The sequence below is a fragment of the Chrysochloris asiatica genome, unplaced genomic scaffold, assembly GCF_000296735.1.
Source record: "Chrysochloris asiatica unplaced genomic scaffold, ChrAsi1.0 scaffold00523, whole genome shotgun sequence".
Taxonomy (NCBI): domain Eukaryota; kingdom Metazoa; phylum Chordata; class Mammalia; order Afrosoricida; family Chrysochloridae; genus Chrysochloris; species Chrysochloris asiatica.
This window is the reverse complement of record NW_006409041.1, coordinates 196,273-213,516: the sequence shown is the minus strand read 5'-3', so window position 1 is coordinate 213,516 and position 17,244 is coordinate 196,273. Positions and strand designations below refer to the sequence as shown.

At 34.9% G+C, this 17,244-nt stretch overlaps 1 pseudogene; it reads left to right on the top strand.

Moving 5' to 3' along the window:
• Positions 1–1,653: 1,653 nt before the first annotated feature.
• Positions 1,654–2,262, top strand: LOC102816724 (annotated as a pseudogene).
• Positions 2,263–17,244: the final 14,982 nt, after the last annotated feature.

The window sequence follows — 17,244 nt, the reverse complement described above, 5'->3', positions numbered from 1 at the left end:
TAATTAAGATTTCTATATGAAGGAAATAGGTTTTGTCTTCAGTAACCTTAAAAAACAGCTTTACAATGACTGGCTATGTAATTCTGAAATCAGTGTACAATTGAAGAGTATCCTTCCATGATTGGAGGCAATTTATAATTAGAAAAAATCATTGTTATTATTTTCATGATTTACAGATATGTAAGGAACTCTGGTAGCGTAGTGGTTACGAGTCAGGCTGCCAACCTCAATGTCAGCAGTTTGAAACTACCAGAGGTTCCGTGGGAGAAAGATGAGACGTTCTGCCCTTGTAAAGATTTACAGGCTCGGAAACCCTGTGCAGGGTCACTATGAATCGGAACCCACTCCATGGTACTTAACAACAACAGATATCTAGATAAATTTGGGGCTCCTGATATGGCACTGCTGAATAAGCACTGGAACAGAAGGACAGTTTGAACCCCAATGTCGTTTGTTCAAACTCACCAGTCGCTCCTTGGAAACCCTATACAGTGTTGTTTGAGTCAGAATGGACTCTATGGCACATAGAAACTTCAGCAACAATAAACCAATAGCAGATAAACTTTATCTATTCTAATCATTAAATATTGAATTGAATCAACAATTACATTCATGATCTGAGTTCCCATTTGGACAACATCACAAGCAGTTCTCCTTCATATATAGCGTAGCATAAGGAAAAAACATATTGAGTATGGATATATGTCAATATTTTTCTCTATGTTTTAACTACAGTAAAGTTTACTGTGATGCAACTATCATTTTGTTGCTTTTTGTTTGGTTGCTTAACTCAAATGGGTAAGGGAAAGTTATAGAAATTAACAGTAACTTTGTAATTAGCTATTGCATTGCCCCTTCTAGCTCTCACCACAAATTACTTCTCCATTTCCTAATCCAAGAATGACTATGCTATTTCATCTCCCAGTTTACATAAATTTTCAATATTTTTTCACACACTTATATTTCTATCAGCAATGTGTCAACATTTCACTTACCCCATCCATTCTAATGCCCATCAAGATCCAGTATTTTTTGTTTGTTTGTTTTAGTTGAAATTTTCAAACTGTTAGTGAATTCAATTTTCTCAGAATTAATAGGCAAATGGGAATTATGGATTTAAAAACAAATGTTTGAATCATTTTATGAGATTTCTGGTTTTATTATTTGATTTGAAAGTATTTTATCTTAATTTTTACTCTGTATGTATTCTTATTAATTTGGATAAAGTGAAACCATCTTCTTCATGTGTGGTTAGGTCTTCGAATACCTAGTTTCATTTATGCAAATTATTGTATTTGCATCTTCTGGGCTTAGATACAGTTTGGGAAGTTTATACAAACCCAAGCTTACAAGATGTATACATTTTCTGCTACTGCTGTATTTTTATATTTTAAATTTTGTTTTGAATCTATCTGCTTCTATAATTTTAAAGAAGTAAAAAAGAATACAGATTTTCATCCCCCATTTGGGGATCCATTTTTCCTGTCATTATCTACCAAACCATTAACTACTATTTGCCTGTGAGCAAATTTTTAACAAGGAATTAAAATACGCTGAAAATTTAAGTATTTGTAGATTGTCCATTTCGGTGCTGATGTCAGTTGGCAGAGTTAAGGTTGGTGACTTGAATATCATTTACGCTAGTGCTGCAAGATGATGTTTGTAGTTGAAAAACAGACCAAGCGACTTCCGGAAGAGAACGGGCGGGTAGAGAATTCTGTGCGTTTGGTGAGTTTTTCCCTCTTCCTAAATACATGATCATCCCAAAGTCGAGGGTCGCGGACACATGAGGAAGTAGTGACGCCACCGCTGCCGGATCACGCTACTTTGGGCTTCTCCTGTCTTGTCTGTGGATTTTAAAGCTTATTGTAAATCAGGCCTGTAGAGCTGCTGAGGAATGTGTCGATATTTACTATGAGACAATGAACAAAATAAGGGTACTAACCAGGCTGTATTTGGATAAGGCCACTTTAATATGGAATGGAAATGTTGTCACTAAGTTGGATGTCCTGGCAATTTTTTTGAAATGTTGCCTTCTAGCGAGTTCCAGATCAATATGTTAGATTGCCAACCAGTTCATGAGCAAGCTACTCCATCCCAGACCACAGTTCTTGTTGTGACCAGTGGATCTGTGAAGTTTGATGGAAACTAGCAACATTACTTCAACCATAATTTTCTTCTGACTGCTCAGTCCATTCCTAACAACACCATGTGGAAGATTGCAAGTGATTATTTCGCTTTCAGGATTGGACTAAGAGTTAAAGGGTGCAAAGGTTCTTTCTCCTTTAGTCCATTCAGTTCCAAAAACAGAAATGTATGTGAATTCAATCCATTTCATTATAAATGCACTATAAAAAATAGTATGTATTAAAAGGAAGTCTTTAACATGCTTGATTCTTAGCAGCATCTTTTCTAACAGCTAATCCCCAGTTGGTATTGTTGCCCTTTTAAGAGCTTTAATGCTAGTTAGTTTTTATTTTTTAACACACCTTATAGACATTTCACTACTAACATTTGGATAGTAAATGTTACACACATGATCTCTTTACTAATACTCACTGTGACTTCAGCCCAATGCAAAAAGTAAAAAAAAAAAAAAAAAATATTATTAAAAAATTCCTTTTGTAATACTATCAGAGGTTAATCAGCACATCATAACTCTGGGAAGAAGTGGGTTTTTTTCTAGTTATTAGGTTAATTTTGTAGTAAAACATAGATGCATAAATGCTCATTTTCTGTAAACACTAGTAATACAGTTATAATAATGGCTTTTTCATATTGGTTCAGTGGAAACATTACTAATTTAAGTTTGCATAACTATGACATTGGAATTGTATGTAAAGATATTCAGTAGTCTTTTTTACATGTTAAGTAATATTTTTTATGTTAGCATTATCTTTATTTATGATGTGAATTAGTACAGTAGAAGGATACATAATATTATCAGTTGATATCTGAGTACTAGGCACATTTGTTGGGTTAAAAGCAAAACTTCTTTAAAATGATTTTTCTTGACTGCTCCAGGCCTGTAACTTGAGGTTATGAATGATAGTTGCTTAAGTGTGAGAATGAAGAATGTGAAGTGTTAAGATTCAAGGTTAGAACCCAAACTAAGGAGGGGTGGCTAAATGCTAAATTTTTGGTACTTATTTTCTACCTCTTAAAAATGTGTTGTTGTCTTTTTAGGTTTTCAGTCACAAGATAACCATATCCTTGTCAAACGGTCATGAGTCTCACATCAGTTCTAAACATGATTTTTTTAAAAGGCTTTTCAACATACCTCATATTATCACCAATGTAGGTCTCAATTTATTCAAGAATTTATGGCACAAAATGTCAACAATAAGCCTAACCCTGGTAGCTAGAGTCTAGCAGGAAAGTTGGAAACAAAGCCGTTTTCATTAATAACGGGACACATCTCTTAACTTCTAAGATCTCCCATGTGAACTTTAGGCCCAAACTCCACCAGGTATTAATACCCAACAAGATAAGTGATTTTATCCCTGAGTTTTATGCTATCAACGGTGATACTTTTAAATTATTTTTATGATAAATCCTTCTGTATGTCATTGAACAGTGAGCTTTATTTTAAAACATTCTGTTTCTGTTATGTGGCTAACTCTTTGACTTTTTAAAGAGAAAATGAATAACACTAGATCTGTATAAACCCATAAACTTACACAATAAATTGAATTATTGGTATCTCAACTTCTCATGAGAAAGAAACATACCTTTGGTTTTTGGTTAACTTTAAGCATCTTTTCCTTTTTTAAAAATTAGTTTTAAAATGTTTTTAAGGTATTTGCTAGCTTTGCTTCTACAATATAAATCAAAATTAATGTTTTTTATCAACTTAATTTTAAAACCAATAATATGTTACCTCTGCCCCCATTTGCACACTACATATCTGCCATATTAACACAATAAGGGACTAGAACTGAAATTTAGAAATGACCCATGCCTTCATGTAGTTTAAACTTAAACACTTTGTATTCTGCTCACAATGTGTTCATTATTTTAAATTGGCTTTTTAAACCACAGTTTTAGCAGAAAGTTTGAATGCCTAAATATTACTCTTGCCTTTAGGGAAAATGGCCTCAAATTGAGGCTGCCTAAAACTGGCAATAACTGAATTTTGAACAGTTGTGTACTATTCACTAGCTATGTATTTAAGACTTTTCATTTCAATGATTTTTCCAAGTTCTGTATAACTTAAATTAGCTGGAACTACTCTATGTGTAGACTATACTTTAAATATGCTCATATATTTTGTAACTTAAAAAATAAAATAAAATCTGTCTTGTGACAACTTAAAGAAAAAAAAATGGTGATGTAGTTGGGAAGTCTCCCAGAAATCTGTCAAAAATAATGCATTACTAGAAATTCTAGTAAAATAATTCCATCCTAGTGTTTTACAGACTGTTGTTAATGGCTTTCTAGATTCTTGTCCAAACAACCCTTTGAAAAGGTGTTTTAAATGCTTTTAATTGCCAATGTCAGAAATGAAAAAGGAAGCATAAGTGACTAATATAAAAGATTTTATGTTTATAAGCTGCTCTACTTACATGGATAAGGAACAGTTTTTCACGATAGTAAATCCTATTTCTTTGAATATAATTAGTTGCACCCTATTGTGGTGGCTTCAAAGAATAAACACTCAAACCACAAATTTAAGTCTGACAGCCATTCTTTGGGAGAAAGATGAGGCTTCCTGCTGCCTCAGAAACTCTATACAGGGTAGCTCTGTGTCAGAAATGATTCCATGTCAGTTAACAAGAAATGGGTAAAGAAATGAAATCATTGCTGATATCAGATGGATCTTGGCTGAAAGCAGAGAATACAAGAAAAACGTTTACAAGTACTTTATTGACTATGCAAAGGCTTTCAATTGTGTGAATCATGACAAGCTATTGATAAAATAGTGAACTCTGAGCATTCTAAACACTTAATTGTACTCATGAGGAACTTATACATAGACCAAGAAGCAGTTGTTTGAACAGAACAAGGGATCAGAAAATGGTTTAAAATTAAGAAAGGTTTTGCCATGGTTGTATTCTTTCCCCAGACTTATTCATTTTATAAACTGTGCAAATAATTTAAAAAGCTGGAGTTTTATGAAGAAAAACATGGCATCAGGATTTGAGGAAGACTCATTAACAACCTGAGATATACAGATGATGCAACTTTGCTTGATGAAAGGTAAGAAGACTTAAAATCTTTACTGATGATGATCAAAGACGATAGCCTTCAGGATGGGTTGCATCTCATTGTAAAGAAAACAAAAATCTTAACCACTGGACCAATACATAGTAAGAAGATAAATGGAGAAAAGATTGAAGTTGTTAAAGACTTCATTTTTCTTGATCAACTATCAATACCCATGGAAGCAACAGTCAAGAAATGAGATGGTATAATTGCATCGGGCAAATCTTCTGCACAAGACCTTTTAAAAGTGGTGACGATCACAGATGTCAGCGTGAGGACTAAGGTACACCTTACTTAAGCCATGGTATTTTCAATAACCTCATATGCATGTGAAAGTTAGACAGTGAATAAGGAAGATCGTAGACGAATTGATGCTTTTGAGTTATGGTGTGGGAGGAGAATATTGAATGTGCCATGGGCTGCCAAAAGAACCAACAGATCTGTGTTGGAAGAAGTTCAGCCACAAGGCTCCTTGGAGGCAGGATGGCCAAACTTCATCTCTCATACTTCAGACATATTTTCAGGAGGGACCAGTTGCTGGAGAAGGATAAAATGTTTGGTAAGATGGAGGGTCAGAGAAAAAGAGGAAGATGGATTGTCAAAGTGGCAGCATCAATGGGCTCAAGCGTGGCAACAATTGTGAGGTTGGCCCAGGACCGGGCAGTATTTTGTTCTGTTGTTCAAGGGTGGCTATGAGTTGTTACCAACTCGATGGCACCTAACAACAACAACAAACCAGTCTGAAGTCCAAGTAGTTGTTTCCCAAATTTTGCGGCATAGAGGAGTAAGCACATCCAGTGTGGCATCCATTAGTTGAAATATTTCAATTGTCATTCATCAATCCCATTATCTTTGTTTATCACCAATGTTTTCAGGATACCTTGAACTAGTTCCTTCAACACCATCAGTTCGAATCATATGCTTTGTGTATGTGTGTATGTGTGTTAGTTAGTGATACATTTAATAAATCATACACAAAAACTTTACACAGAAATCTACAAAAGATACCAAAGACCACTTAAATAAATATAATGTTAGGCCATTCTCACAGTTTAGAAGATTCAATACCTAAAAGATGTCAGCTTTCCTAAATTTATCTATAAATTCAACACAATCCCAGTAAAAATCATGGTAGCCTTTTCTGTACCAAATGAAATGTTGCTTCTAAGATCATATGGAAACGCATAGAACTGATAAAATCAAAAGCAAAAAATTAATATCACACCTCTTGTGGTTAAATACTGGAAGTTATTAAAAATAAGCCCAAAATGAAAACATTTCTCAGCTTTTTATGATGAGTTCTACTAATACCTGGTATACAAAAATAATTTTTATTAGGAAAAGTGTAAAATGTGAAAGTTTTGAATGGTTATTGCCAAAATTAGATATATATACAATTATTATTAATTACTAATAATTACTGCAACAACAGATAACAAATTCATTTTGAATAATTTATTGAAGAGGTGTTGCTGTAAAAAGGTCTCCATTTAAGATAATATCAAGAACTTCTATGATGATGAGAGAACACATGATAGTTTCCTCTCTAAAGGCAAATGGTAATCCTCTGCTCAGAGTAATTTCATTGGAGTAAGATGATTCTAGCAGAGCTAGATGTAGCATCACATACACCACTGAGTCTACTCCCTGCTATATCCACAGTATTATATAGGATGGCTTGGCAGCCACAAGTCTTTATTTTTAAGTAAACCTCAACGCTAATTGATCTTTTATTAGGCTCTTAAGCACAGAAAACCTGCTTTGGAAATTCTATTTCATTTACCCTATGTGTTAGTAATTTTCTTCTAGACTTACACCTGTTTGTTTATTCTGTTACCAGTCTCTTTCCACTGTTTGAAGTAGTGAATTTGCCTTGTCCTACCATCTATCCTCATTGTTTTCATGTGAAAATGAAATCTATCCACTGGGATGTAAAACTTTTAAGATTGTTTTCTTTGTATTTATCCTTAAGTGTTGCTGCTCAATTATTGGTGAACATTCTCATGATCATCTCAAGATTGTGTCTGTTTACTTCCTATCCCTACTATTCTTTCATAAGCACCAGTAAGGGAATGCTCTAAGCTTTAGTTAAAGATGTTTGCATAGTACAGTAATATACATTATACATCATTCATTCTGTTACTTCCATTTTTCAAACTTCTTGACTTCAATCTATGATTAATGTTGAACACTTTTACACTGCTTAATTAGGTGAATTTGATGTAGACTTCACTGAAGTGGTTACATCAATCCTGTTTTACCTCATCATCTTTACCCACATGTTTAGACATATTTATTAAATCTTATTTTATGTCGTTGTTGTTGCTCTTCTTGTTAGAGGCCATTGAGTCAATTCCAATTCATAGTTGACCTTAAACATAACAGAACAAAACACTGCTCAGTCTTGGGACAGCCTCACAATTGTTGCTTGAGACCATTGATACTGCCATTTTGCCAATCCATCTCATTGGGGTCTTCCCTTTTCCTCTGACCCCACACCTTATCAAAGGAGCTCTGGTAGCATAGTGGTTACAAATCAGACTGCTAACCTCATGGTCAGCAGCTAGAAACTCCCAGCCATTTCATGGGGGAAAGATGAGGCTTAGTGCTCGCTTAAGATTTACACGCTTGGAAACTCTACCTAGAATTGCTATGAGTCATAACCAACTCCACAGCACACCACCACCACCACAAAAGTGATTCATTTACAAGGTTTCAAGATGGAGTTTAGTTTAAGAGTGTAGGGGAGGGAGAAAGAGTCCCCACTGAATATTTTTCATCTTGCCTAGATGGGTCTGGTGAAAAGAGATAGGTATAAGATTAGTATGATTCAATAGTGAATCTTGTTGTTAGGTGCCATGTAGTCAGTTCCAACTCACAGATACCCTGTACAGGGTTTCCAAGGCTGTTAATCTGTACAGGAGAAGAAAGTCTCATTTTTCTCGAGTGGGACAGCTGGTAGTTTCAAACTTCTGACTTTGAGATTTGCAGCCTGATTCATAACCACTACGAGAGCACCTTATGTATGTGTGTGTGTGTGTGTGTATGTATGTATGTGTGTGTGTGTGTATATATATATATATATATATATAGACATGGCATTTTCAATAACCTCATATGGATGCAAAAGCTGGACAGTGAATAAGGAAGATCGTAGAAGAATTGATGCCTTTGAGTTGTGGTGTTGGAGGAGAATACTGAAAGTGCCATGGACTGCCAAAAGAACCAATAGATCTGCTTTGGAAGAAGTGCAGCCAGAGTGCTCCTTGGAGGCCAAGATGGCTAGGCTTCGTCTCTCTTACTTTGGACACATTGTCTGGAGAGAACAGTTTCTGGAGAAGGATGTCATGCTGGGTAAGGTGGAGGGTCAGAGAAAAAGAGGAAGACCCCCAACAAGATGGATCAGCCAGGTGGCATCATTGATGGCATCAAGTGTGGCAGCGGTAGTGAGGTTGGCCCAGGATCGGACATTGTTTCATTCTGCTGTGCATGGGGTCACTATGAGTTGTTTCCGACTCGATGGCACCTGACAACAACAACAACAATATATATATATAGACACACACATACATACATACACATATGACACAAATGAAGAAATGTCCCTTGAATCCTTCATTTGCTGATAGGATACAACTCAAAATGAAATGAATCACCTGTAAACATCCATTAATAATCAGACCAAAGAATGTAAGATGTATAAATCTAGGAAAATTAGAAAATGTAAAAAATTCAGTGGTACTCATAAACATCAATATCTTAGGCATTCATGAGTGGATATGGACTGGTATTGGCCATATTGAATCTCACATGGTTTACTATGCTGGGAATGACAAATTGAAGAGGAATGGCATTGCATTCATCATCAAAAAGAAAATATGAAGACTTGTCTTGAAATACAAACATGTCAGGGAGAGGATAAAATCATTGCTCCTACAAGGACGACAAGTTTGTACCAAAATTATTAAAATTTATGAACCAAGCACTAAGCCAGTGATGATGAAATTGAAGAATTCTACCAAATTCTTTAGTCAGAAATTGATAACACATGCAATCATTATGTATTGATAATTACTGGTGATTGAATGCACAAGTTGGAAACTAAGAGGAAGGATCAGTAATTGGAAAACATATCCTTGGTGATAGAACAATACAGGAATTGCATGACAGAATTTTGCTACACCAATTACTTCTTCATTGCAAATACCTTTCTTAAACAACAAAAAAGACAGCTATACACATGGATCTCACCAGATGGAATACTGAGAAATCAAATTGATTACATCTGTGGAAAGAAACAGTGGAAAAGCATCTTATCATCAGCCAAAATATGGCTCAGGGCAGTCTGTGGATCAGGCAAGAAATTGCTTATATGCAAATTCAGGTTGAAGCTGAAGAAAATTAAAACAAATCCATGAGAGTCACAAAATGACCTTGAATATAACTCACCTGAACTTAGAAATAATCTGAAAACATATTTGATACATTAGACACTAAAAATTGAAGACCATATGAGTTCTGGGTTGACATCAAAAACATCATATAGAAAAAAAGAAAAAGGACATTAAGAAAATAAAAGAGGAGGAAAAGACCAAATGGATGTCAGCAGAGACTCTGAAACTTGATCTCCAATGTATTCATGCTAAAGAAAATGGAAGAATTGAGGAGGTACAAGAGCTGAACAGATAATTTCAAAGATTAGCTCGAGAGGACAAAATCAAATATAACGAAATGTGCAAAGACCTGCAGTTAGAAAAACAAAAGGGAAAAACACCCTAACCATTTCTTAAGAACATAGAACTGAAGAATCTATTCTTATGTATGAAAGTGATCATTTTCTATGATTATAGGCTTCATCTGATGATTTGGTAGTGAATTAAATGCAATGTTTCATTTTGAAGCCATGATACATAAGAAATTAATGAACTGTTCCACAATGGAAGATATGAAAAATTACATACAGTGTGCATATGTTGATTTTATAATTAGACATATATTTTGAGCATATATGTTTTGTCATTGAAAAATTTTAAATGCTTGAACCCTTCTGACAATGTTCTCAAATACATGTTTAAGAAGATATTGCTGAAAATAGTAGTTATAAATATATCTCAATAGTGAAGCCAAAGAAGTCATAACAAACATGGTAAGGAAAAGAAACTCTCTGGAGATTGAACTCACCTGTACCCTAAATTCATAAGAGGTATAGCCATTCTGTGTCATTCATAAAATCATCAAGCTTTTTAAAGAGTTAAGATGCAGAATTATTCACATAATATGATGAAAATATTATGATATGACTAGAATTGACAACTGAAACTTTCTAAAGAAGACAGAAGTAAGATCACTAAATACTGCCAGGGATCAGTGCATTGTACAAGTTGTTCTCTATGTTTAGGAAAATAAACTTTACAATTCATTTGTCAGGTATTACTTTTCATTGCTTAAGCACTAATAGTCTGACTGTATTGTTGTTGTTGTTAGGTGCCATCGAGTCGGTACCATGGGTACCAACCCATAGCAACCTTATGCAAAGCAGAATGAAACACTGACCGATCCTGGGCCAACCTCACGCTTGAGTTCATTGATGCTGTCAAGTGGCTAATCCATCTCATTGGGGTCTTCCTCTTTTTCTCTGACCTTACCAAACATGATAGATATCCTTCTCCAATGACTGGTCCATCCTGACTATATGCCCAAAGTATGAGAGATGAAGTTTGAGCATCTGGCCTCCAGGGAGCACTCTGAATGCACTTCTCCCAAAATAAATCTATTGGTTCTTTTGGCAGCCTATGGCACTTTCAATATTTGCTTAAGTTCCAAAAATGTGAAACTCTAGATGACTATGACCCATTTATGCAGATTACAAAGCTAAAGGTTTGCACATTCCTTGTATCTTCCTCAGCTACAATTATATATTTCTGTCAATAATAATCTTTAATGGACATGGGTACCGCTTCAAATAAGGCTTAAAGGCTGTCACAAGCCATCTTCAAGTAGCCAGTCCTCAATTCTGTCAACTGGTATCAGAACTGAAATGGAGAATGTAGAAATACATGTATACTTTAAAAATTTTTTAGCACCTTGTTAAAGGATTTGCCTAAAGGCAAATGAAAGTTGATTGTTTGATAGATAATGACAGGAAAAATAGATCCCCAAATGGGTAAAAATAATGTGTAGTCTCTATTTATTTAAATCGATAGAAGGCAATTAGACTGAAAGTCAAAATTTGAAAAATAAAACTATTAAAGTAGCAGAAAGTATATATATATATACACTGTAATCTTGCATTTGCATAAACATCATAATCAATATCTAGCTGCAGAAGATAAAGATAAAATAATTTGTTGGTTTTCAAATACAATTATCTTGTCAAAGTTGAAGCACATGTAAAAGAAGTAGTTTTCCTTCTTCCAAATTAATAAAGAGTACATATGTTGTTTTTATGTGCTGTTGAGAGTGTTCCTATTCATAGGGACCCTGTATAGGGTTTCCAAGGAGTGGCTGGTGAGCTCGAACCACTGATTTTACAGTTCAAACCCACCTTTCACTTCAGCACAGTAACCCACAGCACCACGCCAGGACTCCAGAGATTACATAGGACTACAAAGCCGGTTTTAACCCCAAGGTTGGTGGTTTAAGTTCATCAGCCACTCATTAGAAATCCTATACAGGGTCACTATAGGTGGAACCCACTCGATGGCACTTAACAACAACAACAACCATCAATTATGAGACATTCTATTTGACTAGCAATTTGAAAATGCAACTAAGACCAAAAGTAAAGCACAACTTTTATAAATATAAGAATGTCAAAGTTACATAACTGTGCTGTAACATGCTAAGTTGTTGTTGTTAAGTTCCGTCGAGTCAACTCCAAAACATAGTGACCCTGTATGGGGTTTCAAAGGAGCAACTGGTGAGCTTGAACCACCGACCTTGCAGTTCAAATAGCTTTGAAGTCTGGCGCATTAACCCACAGTGCCACACCAGGACAGGATTAGTAAAATGTTGATTCATTGATGATGGGAATATAAATTTATGAAAAAATCTTGAAAAACTTTAGTAAACTGCAAGTTGGAGCAGCATTGTCATTCCTGGATTGGGAAATTGAGAAATAATTTGTGATGAATGTTATAAAGTACAATACAGCAATTAATTATAAAGTTACTAATAATTTCTATAATGTTTTTATGATCCATTTGAGTTTAAAAAAAAACAAATAAATTATACATCCATGTAACTTTATTATAATTAGTTAAAACACAGACAAATATTCACAGATATCCATATTCAATAAGAACTTGTCCTTGTAGCAATCGTATATGAAGGTCATCTTCTTGTGTGGTTTCTCCAAATGGGTACTCACACCATGAGAGTAATTGTTTATACAGTTCAAGATGTAATCATTAAAATAGATCAAGTTTATATGTCTATTAATCATTGAAATAATAACTTTTTTCTGAGTATAGATTTCCTCCAAACATGGAAAAAAACCTGTTGAACTGTACTGTACAGTGATCTCAGAATTACACAGACAACAATTATAAAAGCAGCTTTTAAGGGTATTGAGGACAAAACTACTTACTTCAAGATAGGTATCATGAACTATACACTAAGTAGTGATTTCTTGTTGTCTCTGCTATTTTATCATTCTGATCCTAAGGTCATTATATATTGTATGCTCATAGATACATGCAGTGCAGTCACACTGAGAAATATGATCACAATTCAAGTTTATAATAAAGTAAGTGTGATGCAATAAAAAAATATAATATAGAATATTTGCATGAAAACAAACAAACACAGAAATGAACATTTTAGTTCAAACAGTAAAGAATGTCATCCTTAAGTAATGAACTTAACAAAAATAAAAAATCTATATGAGACTATAATGAGAACAATAACTTTAAAACAGAGAAGAAAAAATTAGGGTGAGTCATTCTTAACTCAGGTGAAGCAAATAGAGGAGAAATTAGAATGTTAAAACTATGAAAAATAAATATAGTCAATATCATTAAAAATATGTAAAAAAATTATTGAAGGAAAGCGTGAATTTGAAGTACATTTTGTCAACAAAAATCAAATAAAATTGTATCAGTCATGCTTTCATTAGATAATTATGAGATTTAATCCAAACTGTCAAACATCCGAATACATATGAAAAAAATATTTATCCATTTATATTAATCCAAAGGATTAGTAAAACAGCACAATATAATATTTAACATATAATAACATTCAAAGAGAGTGATTACAAGAAAATGATAATTTAATTTATTCAAGGAAAGCTTTTCTTCAAATTATCATTTACTGCTCACTGTATTTCCTTCTTTCTTTCTCAAAATGATGAAATGTCTAAAATTTTAACTCTATCTGAATTTTGAGGCAAAAATTGGGCCTACTTAAATATTCTTCCCATTAAAAATAATGACCAGACAAAACCCAAATACAATGCTTTAGGGGACCTTGAAAGATCTATTAAACATTCTGCTGAGAGCACTCTTAATCTCCCTGTTCCTCAAACTAAAGATGATAGGGTTTATTAAGGGATATAACATGGAGTAGAACATAGCTGTTAGGAGGCTTTGAATAGTTGATGTATTTGAGACAGGCCCCAAACAAGCAAAGAATCCAGAGATTATAAATAAAATAAAAGCAGCCATCTGTGGGGAGCAGGTAGATAAGGCTTTGTTTCTGGCTTCCACAGATCTCATCTGGAGCACAGTAGAAAATATGTTAATATATGAAGTGAGTAAAATTACAAAGCAGAGTAAGACAATGCAAGCACTTACTACAAGGGCCACTGTCTCAGAAAACTGTACAGACTGGGATGAGATGCTCAGGATTTGAGGGGTGTCACAGAAAAACTGGTGAATCACATTGGATTTTGTGAAAGGAAGCCTGAATATGGTGCCTGTGTGAATTGCAGAATAGATCAGTCCAGTGGCCCATGAGCCCCCTGACATTTGTGTGCACAGACGTGGGGTGATGATGAGCTGATAATGCAGAGGGTGACAAATGGCAACATAACGATCATAGGACATGACCACAAGGAAAAAAAACTCTGTGGATCCAAATAAGATAAATAGGAAAGTTTGTGTGACACATTCTTGAAGAGAAATCCATTTACTGTTCATTAGAGAATTCACAATTGATTTAGGAACAGTTACTGAAATGTAGCAAAAATCTATCAATGATAGGTTGCCTATAAAGTAGTACATTGATGAATGAAGACGTGTGTCTGTCACAATGACAGCAAAAGTAAGAAGATTTCCAGTCATAGCTCCCAGGTAAATTACTAAGAAAATTAAACCTTGCAAAAGTTGGAGCTCCCTAGAGCTTGTGATATCCATGAGTAGGAATTCTGTGAAAATGGTGAGATTTCCCATGTCAGCTAATACTTTCTCCTCTCCCTGGAGCCAAAGGATAAAATGATAAGATGATGTTATTAACCATAAGGAGAAGTCTAACTCTCATCATATAAAATAAAAATTCTGACATAAATTGATATACTGATATTAAACATCCATACTTCATATATAATTATTTTATGGGATGTTTGTGCTTAAGTAGTAAATAAAATAATATAATCTGCGTAGAGAAAACATAATATATGTTTAAAAGCATTTCATGACTATCAATATATCTCTATCAATATATCTCTTAATCAAAGCATAAATGTCTGAAAGAAAAGGCTTTTTTTTTTTTAAGGATACCTTAAGACTGATAAAAGTTTTCTCTTTCTTCCTCTAGCATTAGCGTCTCTCATAATCTCTCACTTATGTAATGCCAAGGACTCTCTTTTACATATATTTTCTAAACAATATGAACTGATATGCCTCATGATTGGTGATATAATTAATGATTATATTTTGGAGGATACTGACGTACTTATATCTCTGGATTCTCAAGAGGGACCAGTAATTGCAGCTTTGAGAAGATATGAAGGTCCTTCAATGACTTGCTCCTGATACATATTTTCACTCACCCATTGAGATTAATTAAATGTATTATAAATATTTTCTTTAGAGATAAGTTTAGGGATTTTGCTAAATGGAAAACACAGTTACCCAAAGAAACTTTTGTGTTAGTGTTGACTCAATGACATTTCATTACCTGTTAGGGAAGAAAATGTTGTTGTTGTTAGGTGCCATCAAGTTGGTACCAACTCATAGTGACCTTATGCACAGCAGAACAAAACACTTCCAGATCCTGGGTCAACCTCACTATCATTGCCACACTTGAGCCATTGATGCAGTCACTTTTCCAATGCATCTCGCTGGGGGTCTTCTTCTTTTCTTTTGACCTTCCACCTTACCAAATATGATATCATTCTCAAGCAATTGATTCCTCCTGACCATATGTCCAAAGTATGAGAGATGAAGTTTGGCCATCCTGGCCTCCAAGGAGCACTCCGGCTGCACTTTTCCAATACAGATCTGTTGATTCTTTTGGAAGCCCATGGCACTTTCAATAAATGAAAAATTGATGCTCATAAATGAAAAGCATCAATTGTACACTTACATTTGGTGGTGGCCAAGCAAAGTCAGGTAGGGCAGGCTCCGTGGGGAGGGGCTGCAAGCCCAGAGATGCGGCTCTCAGGAAACTACACCATAGATCTGGATCTATCCTGGGGATTAGTTTTTCCACAAGTGGAAAAATCATGGCATAAAGGAAAACATTGTGTTTGGAAATTGGCATGGGACTCCTTCTAAGGCCATTCCGCCCTGTGGAAGTCAGAGGGCAGGACTACACACAGCCTGAAAAGGGAACCTGAGCCAAAAGCAGGGAGTAAACATTTGTGAAAGGAAATGTGGAGGCATTTTACACATTTTTTTTCTCCCCTTCCCTGTCATGCCCTCTTTGACCAGCTTGGATGCCTTTAGGCAGGTGGGTGCCCACCCTACAAAAAAGTCCAGTGTTGAAACAACAGCTTTCCCACATATAGAGAGAAAGAGCCCCGCTGGTCCAAAGGTTTTGGCTTTTGAATTCTGTCTGTGGGTCCCAGCACTAAAGTAGACTTATGTGGGACATTTAACCCCTACCTACCCAGAAGGGAAAAAAAAACACAGATTTTGTCTGACAATAAAAACATATGAATAATCTGTAAAACTCCAACATAAAAAGATGCAACTATTTCAAGAATTACACTGTACACACATAAATACTTAACAAAGTTTCAGAGACAAAAATAGCATACGATTTTTCTTCCACTAACTTCTCAATGTCTATCTGTGCAATGTGACATTGGTGACTAAGGGAGGGACCTGAGCAAGTGGGCACCCGAACCCACTACTGCAGGCTTCTACGGTACACATACATAAGTTTATTTTTTGTTTCAAAGTGGAGGTTCTTGTCTCTGCTTTTATATTGCTTCAATTTTTGGACCTTTTGACCACACATTTTTCTTAAAGGCGGGAACTCTTGCTTCCTATGTTACAAAAGAAGAGACAGAAGTCGTGGCTATATAGCCAAGTTACAAGCATACTACATAATATTCCACCATTGAGACAAGAGTCAATAACAGCTACTAAACATTACATGCGAAAAGGGAAGCCAATCTCCTAATCATATACACCGAGAGATACCCAGTAAGCATAATAACACAACAATAAATATGCATTTAAGCCTTAAAAAAACACACACAACTATTGAAAATAACTAACAACAACAACAAAAAAATGGTTTCAAAACATGTCCAAAAACAAAAGAGAGTAGCTGAGACAAATGAGCTAGAGAAAGACAAAGGCTTTCTAGAAGAGGAAGAGCAGGTTTTGGATATGCCTGAGAATGAATTCAAAAGAATGATATGGAAACAAATTCAAATGCTTTGAATAGAGGTGGAGGAAAACAAGGAAGAAGTCAGGAAAGTACTACAAGAGCAATAAAATAAGATTGATACAGCATTGGAACCAATTCAAAACCTGCAAAAACACATCCAGATGATTAATAATAAAATAACAGAAATGGACAATACATTGAAAGGAGATAAGAACAGAATAGAAGAGATGGAAGCCAGAAAGAGCGAGCTGGAAG